This window comes from Ambystoma mexicanum, chromosome 1p (assembly GCF_040938575.1).
Source record: "Ambystoma mexicanum isolate Mex_15411 chromosome 1p, UKY_AmexF1_1, whole genome shotgun sequence".
NCBI lineage: Eukaryota > Metazoa > Chordata > Amphibia > Caudata > Ambystomatidae > Ambystoma > Ambystoma mexicanum.
In genome coordinates, this window is record NC_090921.1 from 308,345,778 (window position 1) to 308,367,326 (window position 21,549).

The following is a 21,549-nucleotide window of genomic DNA, read 5'->3' on the forward strand; positions in this document are numbered from 1 at the left end:
CCTGTTGGTTTAATCGTCTTCCAAGGTCTTCATGTGGATTGCGTTGTTTTATTACCTCCAGGACTTGTATTCTTATCTGGCTGATATTGTGTTTAATCTGGTTCTAATGCCTGGCTACCGCAGAATTCAAATTATTTGTTTGTATACAAGATCTGTGTTCATTCCAATGTAATTTGCCAGGTCTTTTTGATTGACCAACGTAGTAAATGCCGCACGGGCACTTAATCCCATATGTGATGTTAGGTGTATCACATGTTGCGTAGCTTTTGAGGTTAATCTTTTCTCCTGTACAGGGATGGTTGATGGTATCCCCTTTTGTTATTAAGTTACAATTGCTACAATGTAGACATGGGAAAGTTCCTTTCCTTGTAGTCTCTGGTTTCTTCATCTCGGGTCTGGTCTTAAGCAGTTTGTCACTTAAATTGACACTTCTTTTGTCATATGCTGTCACTAATCACAAATCACAAGGTTGAACCCTAGATCAAGCATTGATTTACATTGGCAGCACAGTCTTTAAAGAAGGTATGAGTTATGTAGCACTTTCACATCTGCGTACATTCAATGGTCTATTCCTAGTTAACTTTAATGCAAGCATGGTCAATACTGGCATTCCTTGCATCCTGGAATACAACAGGCTACGGGCACTATACGCCCCCCATCTAGATATGTACCCTGTACCTCAGAAAAAGAAACCTTTAAAAAGACAAGTAATACAAACAGAATATATAGCAGATCTCCCAACAATAGCACTAAAAAATACTGACCAAATCCTTCTGCATCAAACAATACAACCACAAAACTATCTAGTACAAAGTCGACCGCATGTTCTTCAGAAAGGAAAGACACAAATGTCTCTTCTCTAGAAAGATCTGCAGACCCATTAAACGATACACAAACAGAACTCTATGGTCCATTTAAATTCAGCAACAAACTTGAGTAAATTGTTATGCTAATTTGACAATTAATCTGTTCACAACATGTACTTAAACGGCTCAGACAGTTGTGTTTGCAAATACTCGTCCTTCATAGAAAAGCCACAAATAATCCTGACTACACATGTGTCTCAGGTATAAGGCAAGAATTGGACTACTGTGCAGAATGGTAAAATTTACCATAAACACACAGGAAGTTTTACAAGAATTCCTAATGTATGTACTACAAGTACTGGAAACCAAAAACATCACTATAAATTAAATCTTCCTGATTTCATACACATGAAAACATACTTGCACTCTGCAACCATGTTCACAAGACCACATCCCTAATGAACGATTTGTATATGTGTCCACACCAAATTCTGAATTCATTCCATTTCACCAGCTTCTGCAGAATGCAAATCTTGGCATATTTTGCCCTTTTTTTCAATTCAGACAATCATTCCACCATACAAATAAACTTGCATAGCCAATATGTCATACTACTGCATCTAAGGTACAATGCTGCTGGTCGAAAAAATAACTGTACTTTTACAGGCTTCCCACACGGCCAAGTATCTCTTGGAAAGAAACCCTATGGGGCAGAATTGGGAATGGGGAAGGGCAATGGCGGAAGGGGGATTTACCGCCCCTCCAACCTTGGAATGGGGCGGTAAATCCCCTTTCCGCCAAGGCGGTGCCGGTATTTTACTGGCTTGAGCCATGGCGCTAATAGCGCCATGGCTCACCGCCTACCGGGTAATGAGGCCCAATCTAATTATAATACGCCAAACAGGTACCTAACTACTTGAAAAATACCTTTAATCACAACATACTTCAGACAAACATATTACTCACATAACCGTGGCCACAATCCAGACAGGCTTTGCCAAAAAGTTAGCTGCCCACCGGACAAAAATGGAAACATTTTGGCAGTCTGTTGGTTCAAAGGCTACTATGTGGTGTGGCCTCAAGTAAGATCCCTAATAATGATATGTTAACTCTTGTTTTCAATTGTAAACCCATCACTGAGAAGGATCTGATACTGATTGTTAATGAGTTCAAAACTACAAAGTCTCAAGGGGATATTTGTCCAGCTAGTCTTGTTAAAGATCCCCTTTCAGTTTTATCTCCGTTAATCAAGAAAATTGTTAATTCCTCCTTTGCTTCTGTAATTGGGCCCACCTCACTCAAAAATGTGTGGATTACCAAATTATAAAAAAGGACTATCTTGGCCCTAGTATTTCTGAGAACTATCGCTCAATTATTATATAATATATATATATTATATATAATATGTGCAGTTCTCATTAAAAAATATTGGATAGGATCACATATGTATAGCTTTAGGATCATATTTATACGCATCATCATCTGTAGGAACTTTTCATTCAGGATTCCTGGCTAAGCATGTTACCAAGAATGCCAAAATTGATCTGAAGGCTAATCTTACCAGGATTGTTGACTCTGAAAATGTTTGGACAGAGATATTACTAATTATTTTGTACCTACTTGTTGAGCATTTAAAAAAGTCTATGGGATGGATTAACACCGAATTTGCAAAAGCCTGCTTTCGGGACCAGGCCACGCCTCCTCGTGCAAGTTTGGTGCAAATCCATTCAGCAGTTTGGTTGTAGCCATGAGCAAACATTTTTTGCATTCATGTCTATCCAGATTTCAGAACTTTTGGGACACCTCCTATGACTCCATCATCCTTGACATAATCACACAAACCTTTGCAAAATAATTCAGAGTTGGTGGTATACTTTGTTTGCAAAGTTTTGTGAGGATATGTCGAATGTCGCCAAAGTTACAAGCCACTCAAAAACTGCTCTTCCTATGTGATGAGCAACTTAACCATAAACCATAAGTACAGGGTTGCTACCGCAGACCCTGTTATAAAAGACAATGGGCATGATCACGACTTTGGCGGTAATGCTGGCAGTATTACCGCCGGCGGTAATAGCCCTACCACCAAACTCCCCGACGCTAATAGCGTCGGATCATGAGTTCGGTGGTAATGTAATTCCCCATTCCCCATTGAGCCCATTCGGGAATGCCCCATTCCCCGTTGGGCTAAATGGGGAAAATTCGCGCTATTACCGCCAGCTCAGAGCTGGGGCGAAATCCGCCAAAGTCCTGATTTGGCGGACCCTTAAATCTGGCAGTAATAGCGCTACCGCCGGATTTAAGGGTTACCGCCAAAGTCGTGATCAGGCCCAATATCATTTGACTAAAACTGTGTACAAGCTCACATTGATTTCTTCTAACATATGCGTAGAATTCATCGGAGAAATTTCTTTTTCACTAATCAGTATCATAAAAAGAAGCCACTGGTGCAAACGGGTGCAACAAATATTACCATTGACGATATTGAAGCTTGTACTAGTTTGATGCATTGAGAGAATCAACTGGGAACCAATGACACACAGACCATTGTGGATTGGGAGGAATTAGACATTAATACTGACTGGTGTAAAAAATAACAGTTCCAGTGCAAGTCTAAGTTTAACCCCCTGCACCATCTGATGGCTACATTGAAGATTTTCAAAGTCTGGTCATCCAGTGCTCTAAAGAATTGAGGAAAACAACAACATGAAATTGAATAATGTGAACACAAAAGCAGGGATGGCAGTGAAAAGTTACAAGAGCTTTCAAATTGTATAATTAAACCCTCAGATAAGGGTAGGACCATAGTCATGATAAACAGTAAGGACTATTTTCGAGAAGCTAATCGACAACTGAATGACACTGTTTGTTATTGTATACTGTCTAGTAACACTATTGTTGAAATGGGAAGTGCATAAGAGGTTTTTCTAAATAATTGGAAAATGCATGGTTTGCTAGATGGGAAACATTGTATATTTGTATTCACAAAGCACTTAGTAATGCCGACGATATACTTTCTCCCAAAAGTGCACCAGTCAGACCTATTGTTATGTTGGTTGGTTCATTAAATGAGAATGTTTCAAGATTGGTGGACAAAGTGCTACTTCAAATTTTTTCCACACTACCTTCATTCATAAGAGACACCAAGGGCTTCCTAGGTAAGATTGATGACATTCCTTGGGAAGATGACTGTATCTTTGCCACGCAGGATGTGGTCACTTTATATACTTCCATCCAACACGAGATTGGTTTGAAAGCTTGTAAAGACTATCTGAATACTAGATCCCCTAATTTCTTAAAAATGTACTAAGATTATTTTAGGTATGATAGAGTTGTGCTTGAGCAATAATGTGTTTTTGTTTAATGGGGTGTACTACATGCAATTGCAGGGTACTGCAATGGGTTCAACATTTGTGCAATCCTACACAAATTTAACCATAGGGCGGTTTGAAAGGTTTACAGTATGGTCAGAAGGTAACATCCAATACACAGATAAAATCATATTATGGTCATGGTTTATACACGATGTGTTGGTCATCTGGAAGGGGACAGAGTGAGAGTGGTTAGTATTTGGGAACTCTTCATTAAAATGTAAAATTCACTGAGTCCCATGGCCGCAGCAATGTGGTGTTTTTGGATGTTATAGTCAAAAAGAAATCAGGAAAAATTGAAACTGACTTGTATAGAAAACCCACAGGGTCAAATGCTCCGCTTCATGCTACTAGCAGTCATCCCAAGAGGTTGATTTGGAGTATACTTCATGGAGAATTTCTGAGGGTGCATAAGCTCTTATGTGCAGTTATTTGATGCACAAAGTAAAAATACTGCCAAAGGTTTCAGAGATCAAGCATACCCTAAGAAAGTAATAGAGCATGCATATTTAAAAGCCTGCAATATGCAAAGGGAGGGTCTCCTCACGACTAAACATCAGATATCTGAATCTAACCAGAAGCCAGTTGAGTCTAGGTTTATTAAAATGTTTGATAGACATTCTAAGAGTATTACAACTATCATAAACCATCACTGGCATGTTCTTAAATTGGACACAGATTTGGTGAAAAAATTGGCTAAAAAACCCAGTAGGAGATCTACTTCATTTAAAGACATGTTGGTATCTAGCTTTCTGCAAAAGATCAGAACGTGTATCACGTTTGAGCATCCAGTGTTGAAACACACAGTGAAAATCAATTGTAAGATTTCATATAACACTGAATTTGTGGTGTAGGCTCTTGTATGCACGTGCAATAAATTGTATGTAGGCAGCACTGGGATGTAAGTTAAAAATGAGTATACTTCCAAACATCTGTGCAATAAAGAACAATGAGCAATCATATCCCCTGACAAAGCACTTTAGAGAAGTACATGGAGTATAGTTGGCGGGTTTTAGATGTTTTGGTCTAAACAGTATACCCCCATCGAGTAGAGGTGGAAACCGAGAACTGTTACTTAAACAGCACGAAACAAGGATAATATTAGATCTTGCAACACAATTGCCGATGGGACATAGTATAAATGAACAGTTATATACCTTCCTATAGGAAACTGTTGATAGAGAATAACTTGTTGGTACTGAAATTGGATACTGAATAAACGAAAAAATGCACACATTGAAAACATGGTTTTAGGTTATTTGCTAATTTATTAGTGTTCTTTTTTCCCCAGTTCAGTTTGATATGTTAATGGCTTACATAAACAATAATTGTTCTTATGTTTTTCTTTTATTTGCTTCTTTCTTGCTTGCTCTTTCAGTCACCACTGATATGTAATTAGGGGTTTATTGTATTGATATTTGTTTTGTCATGGATGATTTTTCCATCAATTGTTCTTTGTGTTAATGTTATGTTAATGTGTGTGATTTTGTTTTTATGAATGTGATATTTTTGATGGGTTGATTAAATTGGTGGATTCTATCATGGATTATAGAAGAGATTATGGGCCTCATTACGAGTATGGAGGCAGCCATGGTGCTATTAGCGCCATGGCTGCCTTCATACCAGGCTCCAAAACCGGGTTCCTTCAATGAGGAATAACCGGGTCATTCCAACATTGGAGGACCCGGTAATTCCTCCTTGAAGGAACCATTCCCCATTTCCATTTGAGCCCCCTCAGGGCTCAATGGGAATGGGGAGGGAGGTAATAACAGGCACATAAATAACGGCCCGTTATTAGCTTCCTGTTCCCCTCGCGGGACCCGGAAAGGACGTCTGGTTTTACCAGACGTCTGTTCCGAGTCCTGCAAAGGGAACCTCGTAATAGGCGCTCCCGTAATGAAGGGTGCCGGTCCCGTACCGGCACCCTTCATTACGGGAGCGCCAGGGTCGTAATGAGGCCCTCTGTCTCTACTACTAGTGTAGGGGTTTGTTTTGTCGGTTTCTATTCTCGTGTTTATTCTGAAATACCGCATACTATCATATTGTCCATGAGATGATCACATGTAGTTAATATGTTTAGCCATAAATGAATGGTTATATCCATAGTAAAAACCATTGAATATGAGGTGTAAACATTAGGTTAAATATGCTGGGCAATGGCAAGTGATTGAACACCATTATAAAATCGATTGCAAGCTGCCTGTTGTAGAGAACTGTGCACTTTATAGTCTGTGCATTTTAGATTCCATGCACATTATGCTTACAGCGTATTCTCTTTTTTCATGCAAATCATGGTTTTCTTGGTCAATATTCTGTGTTTGCAGTTTAAAGCACTATGCACTTTACATGGAATTGTCAAAGGATAATGATTTTTAGGAATTGAGTTGTGGGTATGTGTATGGGTATTCTAATATGCAATGTATTTTGGGAGATATATGAATGTACTTCAGAACTTTCTAAGGTGTTATGCTTAGTGGCAAGCACTAAGCACTTTATATCTGTTTAGTAAATAACAATCCCATGTGTCCACCTGACTATGGCAAGTTTGCATATGTTTTGGGAAGGAACTAATGATAACCATTAGCAATTACAATAATGGCACCCTTTGATGTCCATAGAAAATGTGCTGTCAACTGATTTCTTTTTGTTTGCTGTATATTTCAATATGTTTGAGAGAAAACATATGGATGGGGATGCAAGAAATAGACAGCTTACTTTTCAGCATTATGCATGTGATATTTAAAGTGTTGTTAACATTTGTTTATTTCTTTATTAATACACTATGTGAGTGATCTTATGTTCAAACATCATGCATTAGTAAGTGCATTGATTAGGAATCAGTGACTTAATCATTTGGGGGATGCTTCAATATGGCCAACCTTTTGTAGCATTGCTTGTGGTATGAATAACAATTGCCAAAACAAAGCTTGCACTATGATGTGACATGGGGCAACCATAGAGATGGGATAAAAACTGGGAGAATATTGTTGTCATTTTTATGTGATCAAGCAACCTGTACTGAAAGAACAAAGAAATATCGAGACTGAGTACCACAAAGGAAATACACCAATCATGGGCTAAAAAGATTCACAGATATTTTATTACTGTACAGTTTGCAAAGCAAAACAGATAGCTATCTGGCTCCCAACACCTCGCAGTGTGTATCAGCCGACAAAGACAGGTGAGAAAGTGCTGAACAACTAAACACTAGAGTTTTTATACATTTCATACAATATTTTCTAGCCTCTATTCATGTTAATAATTCGTGGTCTAGAGTTCGTGCCTAGTTCACAAACAGATTTTACAATATCATGCGAAGGATTACATAGTTTGTATTTCCATGAAGACACAATAGTGGTATATGTTCTCAGATCCCGCAGTAAGCCTTATTCCAAGTTTCTTCACAATGTAGTTCAGCTAAAGCATACGCTTGAGGTTTGTTCTTCATTGTCCCAATGTTTATACAAGGATGAGGCTTGTGAGCGCAGACAATACTAGAATAACAGTTCATATGAAGCACAAGGTCTCTTTGCTCAGTTTAAACAACCGGCTCTCGGACAACCTAAACATTAACAGAACTCAAAGCTCGGAAGGCTTGGCTGCAAGTCTAAAACATAGTCCACCATTTTAGAACGTAGAACACATGAGTGGAAATCAAAATGGTGGATGAATCTTAAAATGGCGGCGAAGTTAACCCAAAAATCAGAACTTTGCAACATGGTTTTCCGTGTAGCACGAATGAGTTTAGGCCAATATAAACACTAAGGAGGCAGTATATAATTACAGTTTAACAGTACATTGTGAAACACATTATACATCCTCTTCTGTGTCAGAACCTGTCATGGGGATTTTAGAACAAAGTACCAAGTTACCTGCAAACTTGAATGCGTTGCCATTGATTTTGGGTGAATGGTGGTAGTGCATGTGCGAGGTGCTGTTGTACCTTTTTGGAGGATATATATATATATATATATATAATATTTATAGAGTAGGTTCTCAAAAATGTTATCCATATACCAATGTCTGATTGACTTCCTACTGTACCTTCCTCACAGTCAGCACCACCTGCTACTTATTATTGTATGTATTTGAAATGAACTAAGCTTTGTGTAATGCGCCCAGATATCTCAGGGTACGGTGCGCTCTATAAATCAATAAAACAAACAAACAAACAAAAAACAGACACAAATCCGGAATCTGTTTTTCAGACAAGATAGAAACATTGAACATGTCTTTATAGATTGTGTATGTTGTATTGGTCTGTATACAGATTTCTATGATCATGTCAAATGTATGGGTGGTTACACAACAGATGTGGAAAATATGCAAACAGAGAGCATTCAGACTAGGAATCTGTTACACATGTGGATCTATAAACATATCTCTCATTTGCACAACAGAGTCTAAAGTGATTTTGTTTGAATTTTAACCCTAAACAGGGGACATTACCACAGAGGTAAGCTAGATGCCTTACATCATGGAGAATATGGTCCATGCTTTGCTGAAATATTAAAGATTGGACAGGCACGGTTCGGTTGAACATCCGCCCAATTTTGAAATGCAGACTATGGGGTAATTGGCTGCCCCAATCTCTCAGGTTAACTTCCCAAAGCCCCAAATAATCCTAGTGTGTTCGAATCACAGACACTAGGACCTCTTAGTGAGGGTCCCTGGGCTCACCCATTTAGTGGTCTATGCTGGTTCAATCAGTCTACTCTTTTCCACCTTCGTGTGGAAGTCATTGAGAGCCTGTCTGGCTGTGGGAGATACAGGCCTTGCTCTGTGCGTGAACGGTATAGCAGCACCTGGTCATAGGCATATTATGAGGGTGAGAAGGCACTCAGCCAATCAGGTGGCTGGCAATGGAGGCGAAAACTGCCAGTGTCCACCCACATTCCACTAGCCACCTGCACCCCTTCCCCGGGTGGCATCAATGCTTCGGTGCCGTTGCACCCAGTTCCTCCCCCAGACACCTTTCATGCACCCCTGGACTACACTTCAACCCAAACAACCCCCCATCCCCCCACTACGTCCCACGCTGTGTTCTGCACTGAGCAACGCTGACCATTTCACACATGCACGGCACTGTTGCATCAAAAGCACGATCCTCTGCTCTCCTATCTCACCCTTGGCCCTCCAGCTCTCCAATCAGTGCCATGCTCTGTCTTCGTGAGAGACAATGTTTAATTCATTTGCATGTAGTCCATTTGTACATTCTTCGCACTAGCCTGTCATTTTTTCATCCGCACTTGCCAGAGTAAGTAATGAACGCTCTTTGGCTTGGGAGAACCTATCTTGACTCCTATAATTAATTGTACGAACTATCAGCATGTCTCTGATTATTTTGTCTGTAGTTTCGCCAAAGTCACACTTAGCAGCTTATTAATGCAAGCCGACCACATAATCATGTTCTGCCTCTTCAACCCCATGTACTGTACGGGAGAAATTAAGGTTTGGTACCATTACATGTTCAGTACTATCAAAACGTTTAGCTGGTCTCCTTTTAGTTTCTTTAAACTCATTGTCATCATTCTCACAATTTTTTGGGGGCCCTTCTATCAGTCCATTGAAATGACTTTGGCCTCCCACTCCCAGAACATTCAACAGCATTGCTTTCTTTCTGCCTGCGACATGCGCAGTTGCTCCCAGCAGTTGCTCCCAGGTCCTCTATGAACCTCTGAAATAATGACAGCAGTTGGTCCAATAGGATCTGAGTATTTTCGAGATTCACTATAGCTTGAGGGCGTGGTGTGGTTCCTTGTAAGCATGTGAGTGCAATCATAGAATGCGAGGTGATGGAGATGGTTTTGGAATCCTGTCCTCGTGGCCATTGTAATATTGTCAATAAAGAAAGAGCCTGGCGACAACATGTCTGAGAAACTACCGTTCAAAGTTTAACGTCATGAAATGTCTAGTTGCAGGGGGCCAGAAGGAGACTTTGCTGATGGGGTTTAAGGGGAAGAGCACTACTCCTCGCGCCATCTTTCTCCCTGGTTACGCTCTTCTTCGCACCAAGACCAACGCGGCCTGCTTGCCTCACATCATTCTCTCTCGACCACATATCAGGAGGGAGGTGTGTCGAACTCTAGACGCCACCACAAGGGATCGCAAGGGAAAGTTAGTACTTCAGGTCCTTTCATTGTCTCATATGTCGAAATACCCACATTCTGACACATGTGTACAAATGGGGAACTAGGCCTTTATTGGGAAGTTCTTTGGTGCCTAAAAAATTGGCAAGGGGGTATAAATGAGCTCTGGCAATGCGTAGAGCAAGGTCCTGCAAAATGCAGCTCTTAAAATGCTTTGGACTACTACACCAATGTTCCCTCACCAATGAATATGCTGGCTAGGGATGATGGGAGTTGTAGTCCAAAATGATCTGTAGAGATACAATTTGCAAACCCCTGACTGCAGAGATGTACATCATTTTTAAAAGTACTGCCCCTGAGGATAGGACAGCAGGGTGTATTAAGACAAGCTTGAAGTCTGAAGCCTGCACAATGGCTCTGCATCTCTCCTTATGACACCCGCTATAGTGGGGTATCTGAGTGACCCAGAGACAAACCCCATAGGGCAACCATTTGGAAGCTAAGCAGCCTCCCAGCATTCCAAGACCTCATCCCGGGGCAGCTAGCCTGCAAAAGCCTCAGTCTCTTCCAATTGCTTTATATATAGTTCCTACAATGATATTTGGGAGCTCAGGCGAGGATGTAATTTCTAAATAATTGCCCAATTGAGGACAGTGTACCCCTAATCAGAAATGTTAACAAATGAGAAAGAAACCAAGGACATGTAGGCCTGTGGGTAACAATATGAACATGGTTCTCACAGGCTCCATAACTGAAGAGGGGAGCACAGTAAAAGGATGCGATGGAAGGACAGCAGCATTTGCTATAAATGGATCAAAATCCATTTAACTTGCATCGAGGACATTTTGATTCCACTTTTAGGGAAACAGTCATGGACTGGGCACCAGCACCAATAGGAAAATCATATATGTTCACTTTAAACAGGGATATGGGGAAACCTGGGGGGTAGGAATAGACAGGGCGGGCGTCGTATTGAAAGAAGCATTGGCTATTCCAACAGTGTGGGCATTTGGGTAGGCATGGGAATGGTACGTGCGAGGCACAGCTGTAGTGGTATTAACTGTCATTGATGGTAGCAGGTGCAAAATTGTGTGAGTACCTTTGCCAAGGCTTGTTTTTACAGGACTCCAGCGTAGGACATGCATAGTGCTTGTAAATTGAGTGGCTAAAGGCAGAGCTGGTAAAGATATTTGTATCACACCAGTAACTGGTTTACAGCTCCAATTAAGTCATTCAGCCTCGTTATGAGTTTGGTTGTTTTCTGTTGGTAAATCCGACAGGATACCATCAAACGGTGTGCAGTGCATGCTAGTGCTTCCTCTCCTCATGGGCGTTATTATAGGAGGGAATGGGGGGACAAGTCTCCCCAACTTTTGTGGCATGCCAAATTGCCCCCCCCCCATCTTTTGGCAGGGGCAGAGCAGGGCCGGGGGGGGCGCATTACAGCCGCTGCATCAATTAAGTGATTGGACAGTGCAAGCCTGGCTGCCCATTATATAAAGCGGGCGGCATGGATACCCTGCGCGGCTCAGTTCCTCACCCTGGCTGGTGGCCCGACTCAAAGTCAGCAGCCACTGCCTGGGTACTGGACTGGGTGGAATTCATAGTATTCATCAATAGTATTCATATGTTCGCATATAGTGTGTTAAATACATTTTTTTGGGGGGGGGGATACCTTTGTCAAAAGATGCAAAAAGATACCATTTCACATTATCTTTTGTTGTGTTTGCCTACAAGCCATTCTTTATTATTTTGTAGAATTGCATTCTGGTATTTGTAGTCTTCAAGATGGGGTGAAAATAATGCATTTGTACTCTTATTGTTTGACATATTTCAATGAGGATTCCTAGATTGCTGGAGTACTTTTATTATGATGTGTGTATGATTTATAAAACAGAGTACTGCTGAAAGCCAAACATCATGGCGAGGAGGGGAAAGGATCTGAAGGCACATTTGTTGGGATGATTACCAGGTCCATGGATGTGGGAAAGAGAGGTTGCTCATTTAAGATGTTCTCCCTGGTCCTGTGTTGATTTTCAGGGTACTAATTGAGATTACATGTAGGTTGACTGCGTCCGCTCACTTTTTTCATAGTTCCGACTCATGTCCCTTGGGTGTTTTTGAGGCCAGCATGCAAAAAAGGTTGTTTTCTCAAGTTTTCGCCCACCAGGATTTTAACCCACAAAACCACATAAAAGTGTCCCCAAAGCACACGTCCTGTATTGGTATTTTGCTTTCCATAGAATATTTCAATATATATTTTTGGGTTAAAAGGTGCACACCTTTTATACTTTGCCAGCAGTGTACTAGGACAATATCTACCTGTTTGTTTCTCGGAGTATTGATGGTTCATTTTGTACAAGACAATGTTCATTTCTATTTTGAATTTTCTTCCATTAGGAAAGGCCAGTTGAATTAAATTTGCGTATTACACTGTAGGATATGTTCAGTCCCTGTGCATATATTAATGAACCCCAGACTTTTTTTCTGAACCTTGACACCTATTGATGACCTATGAAGACCTGCAGAATTGCCTACTCTGACTGCCTCAGTACCTTTTGGGTAAATAGGATTTGATACGATTGCACTATCCTGCAGCAAAAGTACTTTGCCTTGTCTGGCCCACAGCCAATCCCTGCCCTTACATCCTTGGAACATGCAGTCACCTTAGGTATGTTTGGATTACTTACCTTCATTACTCTTTGCCCTGCTCCTACTCATCACAGCATTTTCTTTTGAGGTCCCCAGCTCTACAAATGATTCAGCTGACTCGGTCGGCTACTCCAAAATAAGTCTCGCTCCTGTTATTGCTACAACCGTAATATTAACAGTACAATTCAGATATTAAGCATCAGTTTAGCTGATCCCTACGGATATCAATGTCATTTTTTTTACATCATTTTCAACGAGGGGACCCACACATCGTTTGCTGCCCAGGGCCTCGCCAACCCTAGGGGTGGCCCTGACTGCAGGCTAACCCTGTAGTGAGGGGCTAACTTTTAGAGACTGCAGGAGTCACCGGGAGAGGGGCAAACTTTGTGGATGCATCTGCATATTCTAAGGAGTCTATTCTAATCAGCATAAATGTTAAAAGCTGTTGACTCTCTGTGTCAGAAACACACACTTACTTAAGAACTTTGAGAATTAGCTGCCTGCTGTCTCCCATGTCCTGCTTACTCCCGTGACATGCAAGTACCAAGTCACTCATCATGATTACAATTGCCTCAAAATGTATACATATAAATTCAGGTGCTAACAATGCAATGTGCTAAATTATTACTAATTACCTAGCCTTTGCTAAAATGCACCCCCCCCCCACCCAAACACTGTTTGTCATGTCCTGTCCTGCTGTGGCATTGTAGTTCAGCCAGGTCAAGTCAACGTAGCCCAACATTTCAGTTTTGTCAGGGCCAGGGGGGATAAAGCATGGTCTGCTCAATGGCTGTGTGCCACTGTTTGCATGTGTTATTGTGTAAGTAGTGTACATATGAATGTTGTGGGCACACACTGCATTGCAATGGAGATGCTGGGTGCATGTGTGTGTGAGTTGGTGAGTGTGTACAAGCATATGTGTGTTGACTTTTGTGTCTGAATGAATAATAAATAATGCATGGTTTGTTCTGGGTGGAATTAATTTAGTGTTGTTGTGTCACTAGGTAGGTGGCAGGCAGGAATGAAGATGGGTGGGGCCCATTTGCAACATGATGGTTAGGGGCCCCCTGCTTAGAGCAAGAACAGTCTGAGGCACCTGTGGGGTGCATACGTTACAATAGTGACAAAGATAAAATCAATTGCCACCAATTATCTCGATGCGGGCAGCCAGCTAAATGCCCATTGAAGAGCTCTAAACCCTTCTTTGACAACAAGTGGCTGATGTGGAGAAACCAGTGTTAGAAGGCAAAGTGGCAATAACACTTTGGTGTATCCCGTGGAAGAGAAAACGCAGTTTGTAATGCGAGTGCTGCAAAGTGCACATTTTAAGCCCCTGAATTAAAGTAGAGAGAAATGAATATAATGCTGTGTTACAAGACTGCTGAGTGCTGACTGGCAACATGGGGGCAGGTGCTGAGGGCCACCCCTAAGGCTGGAGGCCTCTTTTATTTGAAAAGGTTGAAATGCCCCGCTGCCGTCCATGGTGAATGGGTATGAATTTTTATTGTGTATGTACGTATGTATATGTGTGCACGAGAGGTGCTTGGCAGGTGCAGCACTTGTTTATGGGCATCGAGAAGGCAGATATTAAATATTACATGGCTAGACTCAGACTGCGATTTTGGGGCAGCCAGTCTAGCCCTTTTTCACTGTGACATGACTTTATTCTGGGCATCTTGATAAAGCAAGCATGGTATGTGTTATTAATTAGCTAGACTGGCAATTGTTACTGTTGTCAATGCAGTGAATTGTAAAGACACACCATGGTGTTATGAATTTCGGAAGACTGGCTTGTCTTTAGAGTTACATTTTAAAGATACGGCAAAAGTCTTATGCAAGTTATAAAAGAGCGCTGGCAAGGGACTCTTGTGGTGTCGTAGTTTAGCGTTATCCCCCACAGCCACCATCCACCCTTCCTCCACCGCGCCCCTTTCCTTCAGTTCTCATGTCCCCCCAACGTTTTCAGTAAAGTTACTCCACTGCCTCTCCTGAATGAAGCAACATCGTGTTGCTGTTACTAAAACGTAGTCCCAGAGCGCTGCATAAAAGAGATTTACAATCCATCAGAAAACCAAATTCCAAGTGCCAGACTAAACAAAACAGTATGCAAATGTTTGGTTTACTGGAGAACTGTGACAGGAGAAATCCTTTGTATTTTCTCCAAAAAGTGCTTCTTAAGCTTTAGAATCAAGACACAAATTGTTTTCACACTGAGAGGGAACAGTGGCAAATTGGCCTTAGCAAAGCTCTGACAATGTAAATAGATTTCATCAGCTTTATTTCTCACAGGGGGATCTTATATCTTTCTCGGAAAGTCGTTTTTAAAAAAATTGTTGTTCGGGTTTATAGATCACTTAGACACTTGTCCTCGACCTCTCTTCTCCTGATCTCGACATTTCTCTCACTCCAGTGCCAATCCGGTGCTTTAGCAGAGTCCGACTGGGGCATACACTTGTCTCGGGCACCAATGAGAAAGGGGCCCAGAGTTGCAATTGCAATTCATTTGCTTTCTGGCAGACTGCTTGAATAGTACACAAATGGGGAGTTTGGGATAAAATGTGATGCAAATTGCGCATTTTAAAGATATGTATTCAGCAACACTGGTGAAGTGACTCATCAAACTGGCCACATTGGCCAAAAAAGTGGCCCACTTTGACCTAAAAAACGGACCCACCCCAGCATTTTGTGTTTTTGGTTCGGGCATTGCCCTATTGCCCTATAGCCCAGTCCGACCTGCTTTACCGATTCCAGCACCTTTTCCGTTCTAGGCACTTTGAGATGTTCACTCCTTTCAGTTCGAGGAGCTGAATAGTTTTTAGCACCCCTTACTTCTAGGCGCTTGAGAATTCTCAAAGATGCAAAATCAATCTATGGGTTAAGCAAGAGGCTATTGACACAGCTATTTATAAACTGCTCCTCAGCAGATAATTATTGTTTTGTACAACTCCCATATTTTGCCTATTGACTTCCCCCTCGTGCACTGCTCTCACTGGGCCTCTCTGCCCCTTCCTTTTCTTCCACTAAAGTACCATTTGCGACCTTTTTTTTGTACCCCAAGCTTGCTTATTTCTTCAGCACAACTACCTAGTATCGCCAACAGACCTTTCCTATAAGTGATGGAGAGCGGGATTGTTGCGTCTTTTTATTTTTCGTCTATGCTGTTTTGCCAGGCCTGTGGGCCCGCTTGCGCCTGCAGTCAATTTGACATAGCAAGTCATGCCCTTCCCTCCTGGGTATACAGCTGTGTCTCTCAGTGCCCGCCGTTTATCAATGGCACACCCCTACTTGGGTGCTCCTTCGTCTGAGCCAATCTGCACCCAACCGGCATTCAGCCACTCTAGCCACGGCTGCCTTCCTGGTTCAGCAGTACCAGGCAACTTCAAACAATGATTGAACTATGCTGAGCCATATCAGTCTTTGTCCCGCCCACTTGAGCAGTCCAGCACCGAAATACAATGGCAAACCTCCTTTGAACAAGAGTACCAACAGCACCCCCAAATACGTGTTTCGACCTAGTCAGGCCTCATCAGTGAGGTGGAACTGTAACTAAGGTGGTTCATGTCCTTAACAAGAGCCGAGAGGCCTCAATGCACAGTTCCAGAGCCTTAGGCAATATGTTGGCCCTCCCAGGGGAGGTGGATCTATCACCCAGTTTTCTTCTTCCTCGAGTCGTTGCTCACATGAACGGAAGAGAGGTGGACCCTAATGACAAGAGGTGGACACTCACCAAAGTATTGCCAATTGCTCAAGTGAGAGAGCTGAATGCTTGGGCCAAGTCCCCAGGTGCTGTCTTGTCCCATTGGGGCTCTGGCATGGCCTGGAATACCTGCCCCAATATGGGTAGTGTGCCTCAGGGTACAAGTAGGGGCTCTCCTCCGGATGCATGTTATACAGTGGCTGATTATGGCGACGTTTCCTTGAGACATGAGTGAAGTGGCTTGCAGGAACGGGTCTCAATGCTCCTCCGGAGTTTCTGGGAGTAGTGGTTCTTCATCCTCTTCACATCCGAGATTTACTAAGGATCTGCTCAGTATGTATGATGAAAAAATGATATTATTGATTGGCTTACAACTTTTGAGTATGCTTGTGAGATGCAAGAAGTAGGCGAGCCTGACAAGATTCCTTGGTTGCTCAGCAAACTACCCAATTCTGGCTGCAGTGCCATTATGGATATGTCTAAGGCTGATAGAAAGAATTTTGATAAATTGAAACAGTTACAGATTCTTTGAAAAACTTGTGTGGCTGAATCGAAGGCCATAAAGTAACCATTGCTGCTGATCTTTGGATCTTTTTTCTTACAGAACATAGCATATTACTAACATTATCGGCAAGGCTAACATGATGAGTGTTCTTATGTGGGGATACCGGCATATATTGGTGCAGTCAGTATGGACATGTTTTCTTACTAATACTATTACTAATACTAATGCTTTGGAAGGCATGATCCACCTGGTCATGCTGGAACATATTTTTGCCACTTGCTCTCCTGAGCTTAAGCTGGTTTCTAAGCAGCTGGCCATTGCTAGTCTTTGGATTGCCCATAGAGTGTCCCATAAGGACAAGCATGCTTCTGGTAAGCATGGGGGACGGGAGGGCAAGAAATAAAGAGAAAGAGGATAGATGTAAAACCTCTTTCCATACCATAAACCCACAAAAAGTTTCATAAGGGGAATAAGCCACAGGAGCATGGAGAGGGTAGTGGGCCTAACTATCCCAAGCATGGGAGTGGGTACTCTAAGCCTCCCTACATGACCAGATCCAGTGGATCTTGTGTAGCCTGTGCAGTGACCATGTGAAGGGGACCCCAGAAGTAACGGTAAGACCTTGGGGGTCGACTCTTTGAATCTGGCACTTCCTTATGAGGAGGAAGCAATACTCACAGGGGCATCCTCATCCTCAGATCCCTTGCCCTGTGGGATGGGATCTAAGGTTCTTTTCATTTCCCTAGGAGCCTAGAGTTTATAGAGGCTGATAACAGTAATCATTATTGCAAGGATAGTATGCTGGTAGACACCTCTGCCATTAGTGACACTGGGGCCAGTCGCACTGCAGTGGATTCTATTTTGGTAAGTTCAGAGGCTCTGGCCAGAGCTGCACTGATACCTAGTAAGTTGACTGATGGTCGCCCTCTCAGGTTTCCAGTTATGCCTGTCGTTGTAGCTGTGCCGAGGACTGGGGTGTGGGGTGGCACATCCTGGTGTGGGGCCAAGTCACAAGGCCAGAAAACATTTGGAATTCCTTATTTCTTTCTCTCATTAACATCATCATTTAGATTACGAAAAGAACATATGCTTTGTGCGTGCATGCCTGCTTGCACATTTGAAAATTACATTGCATTGGCAATGCCAACATTTTGTGCTTTTGTGTAGTCATGGAAAAGGCACTTGCCAGGCACTGCATAGTGGTATTAAATGGTCATTGATGGCAGCAGGCGGTAGCAGGTGCAAAATGGTACAAGTACCTGGGCATCTAATAGAAGCGCCTGGCAAATGCCTAATACTTATACTCAAGCCAAAACGGTTGGCTTTGCCAATGCTTGCTTTTAACAAGCCATCAGTGAGGGACATGCAAAGTGCTTATAAATCGAGTGTCTCTAGGCAGAACTGGTTGACATTTTTATTACACCAGTAGGGTGTTTACAACTCAAATTAAGTCATTGGGCCTCATTACAAGTTTGCCGGTCCAGTAGTAATGGTGCCGGTAAGCTACCAGCACCGTCGCTACCGGACCGGCAAACTATGAGTTGTGCTCGCGGGTGCCTTTCTGCCCACCAGGTCTAACCTCAAATGGGAATGGGGAGTAATGGGTACCGGCACCCGGCGATGGGTAATTACCGGGTCCGGCGGGGCCAGAATACCATGGTAATTGCCCATTGCCGGGTGCCGGTATTCTCACGAGTTTACCGGCACGGCTATCGCCAAACTCGTAATAAGGCCCATTGACTCTCAGAAGACTGCTTTAAAAAGAAACACGGGCAGGCCCTCTGAGAGCAATGTTTGATGGTAAGACTTGGTTAAAGGAAGTTGAAAGTGTTCCCATGAGGAGGTGTTCTGGGTGGGGAGGGGCAGGAACTAGGAGAGAAAGGCCATAGTGATTAGCATAGCCATGGGCAGTCAAAGGGTGGGCAAATAGCCAAACCACACCTTCGAGCTTTGTGTCTCTATTCATATACCATTTTGCCGTATATATACTCTAATGCAATAGTTTCGGATTATAGGTGGCACTACAGCACAACCTTTGTGGCAAATTGCATCTTTCTTTGGGGAATTAATTAATACACTGTCATTATCAAAGTTGAAATGAATATTGATAAGTTTGAGTTCCACCATGGTGAAGAAGATAGCTCAGTGAGTTAAGCACTTGTTGCAGAGATCTATGTTCGTGTGCTGGGGTTCATATTTGTGTATATACATGCTGTTTATAGGAGCACTTACTGTACTACTAAACAACATACCTACAATAAAAAGAATTAGTTATTTAAACTAAATCAGCGTTATTATGGTGCTGTTCTAGTTAGTGGTGGTGCGTATTTTTCCTCACACCAATATATTTCATAGAAAGAACAGCATTGAAAGATAAACGATAGCTGTTATATTTGTCAGTGTCATTACTTGTTTATGCAAAATGTGCAATGGGAAGTGATGTAAGCATTTCTCAAAGCCCCTTATAATAACCCTAGTCATCTCTTCTTTACTTGACATTAATTTGTGCTTTTTTTGAGATGTATCTTTCATATAATGTGTCTCCTTTGATAAATGTCCTGTTTTTTTAATCAATTCCGGAGCATGACATATGTCAAATTTTAGAATGTACACAGTCTGAAGAATTGTCATCTGTCAAGGGTGCAAAGCCCTGGCTTTTTTGATTTTTGTTAATACATAACATTTTGCAGGTAATTCTCCAAAAGGGTAATATGTCAAACAGATTCCCCTTTTCGTCAACTCCATGCCAGAAGCATAGTGCACTTGTCCCTGCTGCATCAGTAGGCTGATCGGCAGCACCTGCTCGGCTCGTGGAGTAAAGCAGATTCAACAGTCACAAGATGCTCATTTGACAGCCGCAGTGACAATCAAGTGTCTGCCGCACACTGGCAGCATTTAAGATATGCCCCCGATACCAAAACTACAATGATCATGAGTAACCCATGCTGGTATCAGGGTAATCTCTAAATAAAGCAATGCCTAAAATGAGCCATGGTGCATGGTACTACTTATGATCATGGCCACTACATACCAATTGATATCACACATGTCTCTTATGTGCTCTGCTGTGCAAGGTGATGTGTATTCTGGTCAGCTGGGTGGAGACTGCCAAATGGCAGGACAGGAACTTGAGACTCGGCCTCTTCTTTGATCTCTTTGTGAGGACATATAACATCCTCCATCAGAAGCAGCTGTCCGGTGCCAGGGCCTCAAAGGAGCACAGCCATTCAAAAGGAGTAGCCCCACACTGAGGTGCTGCTTCTCTAAGGCTGTAGTTCTTAGTGGGAAGGAAAGGGGCGGATTAGAGTAGGGGCCCTGGTCAATGGAAAGAGACTTCCACCATCTTGTTTCTCTCTGTCACTCTTTCGCTTTCCTTTCCCCTCCACTTCCTCTGGAGCAAAGCACCTTGGTTATGACATCAGAAGGGCAAAGTCCACTGCGTTCAATAACAGGGAGTGTTGCACTAAGTCAGGCTAGCTTTAGTCCAATCACATGGGGACTTTTGCGTTTAAAAGAAGGGGTCTCCTACCCCTTCTTTATATTCTGATGCTCTCAAGACATGAAGATTCACCTGAGCAGAGCTCACTGCTTGAAAGTTATGTTTTCCAAAGCCCTCAGCCTGCAGCGAAGAAGTAGCCATCTCAAGCAAAAGGAAGGTCTGCCCCACACCTACTCCCTGGACACATTGGGTGTGATCTTTGATGTGGACCAGGACCTACCACTCTGCTCAGATCTTGAATGGAACCATCCTATCCTCGAGTCCCCCTGACTGGGCTTCACAGCAGTTGGAGGGCCAGATCAGCCGAACCTTTCTATTCTGCCTAACCGGTCGATCCGTCTTTATTGCTCTGTGAACAAGAGGGGAGGTGCCGGCGCTGGCCTTTGTGCTTGTCCAACAAGTTGAACTATTGCTTTCACTACGAACTTAACGCTGCCTCGTGCCCTAGGTAAGCCTGTCACCATCTAGACCCGAATCAACTGCTTGATGCCCGGACCTCATCCGAATCACTGGTGAGTCACACACCGACCAGGGGTTACCACCATGGCTCAGCCCAGCTAAGCCCTAAACGGCAGCCTCATTGACCTGCACATCAACGCCCCCAAAGTCACCACTACGATGACAGTAGCCCGAGGAGGGGAACTGCTGGAGTGTCACTCATGGACACCCACCAATGGCTAAAGCCTGCCTTGGCCTGGCTCAAATGCGAAGCAATCCTGGGACCCTCTGACCTGCGCCAATGATAGCACCCCTTCTGCTGCAGAGAGAAACCACATTCTCTCCTACTCCGTGCCCACCAAGAACTGAATCCCGGTACTGTTGACCCTGAACTGCCCCCTTGGTTCACTTGGGCCCTAGAGACTAGTTAGGTCATGATCACACCTGTTTTCAACTTTGACATATACTTCTGTGGCAAGTAATCCTTCTACCAAC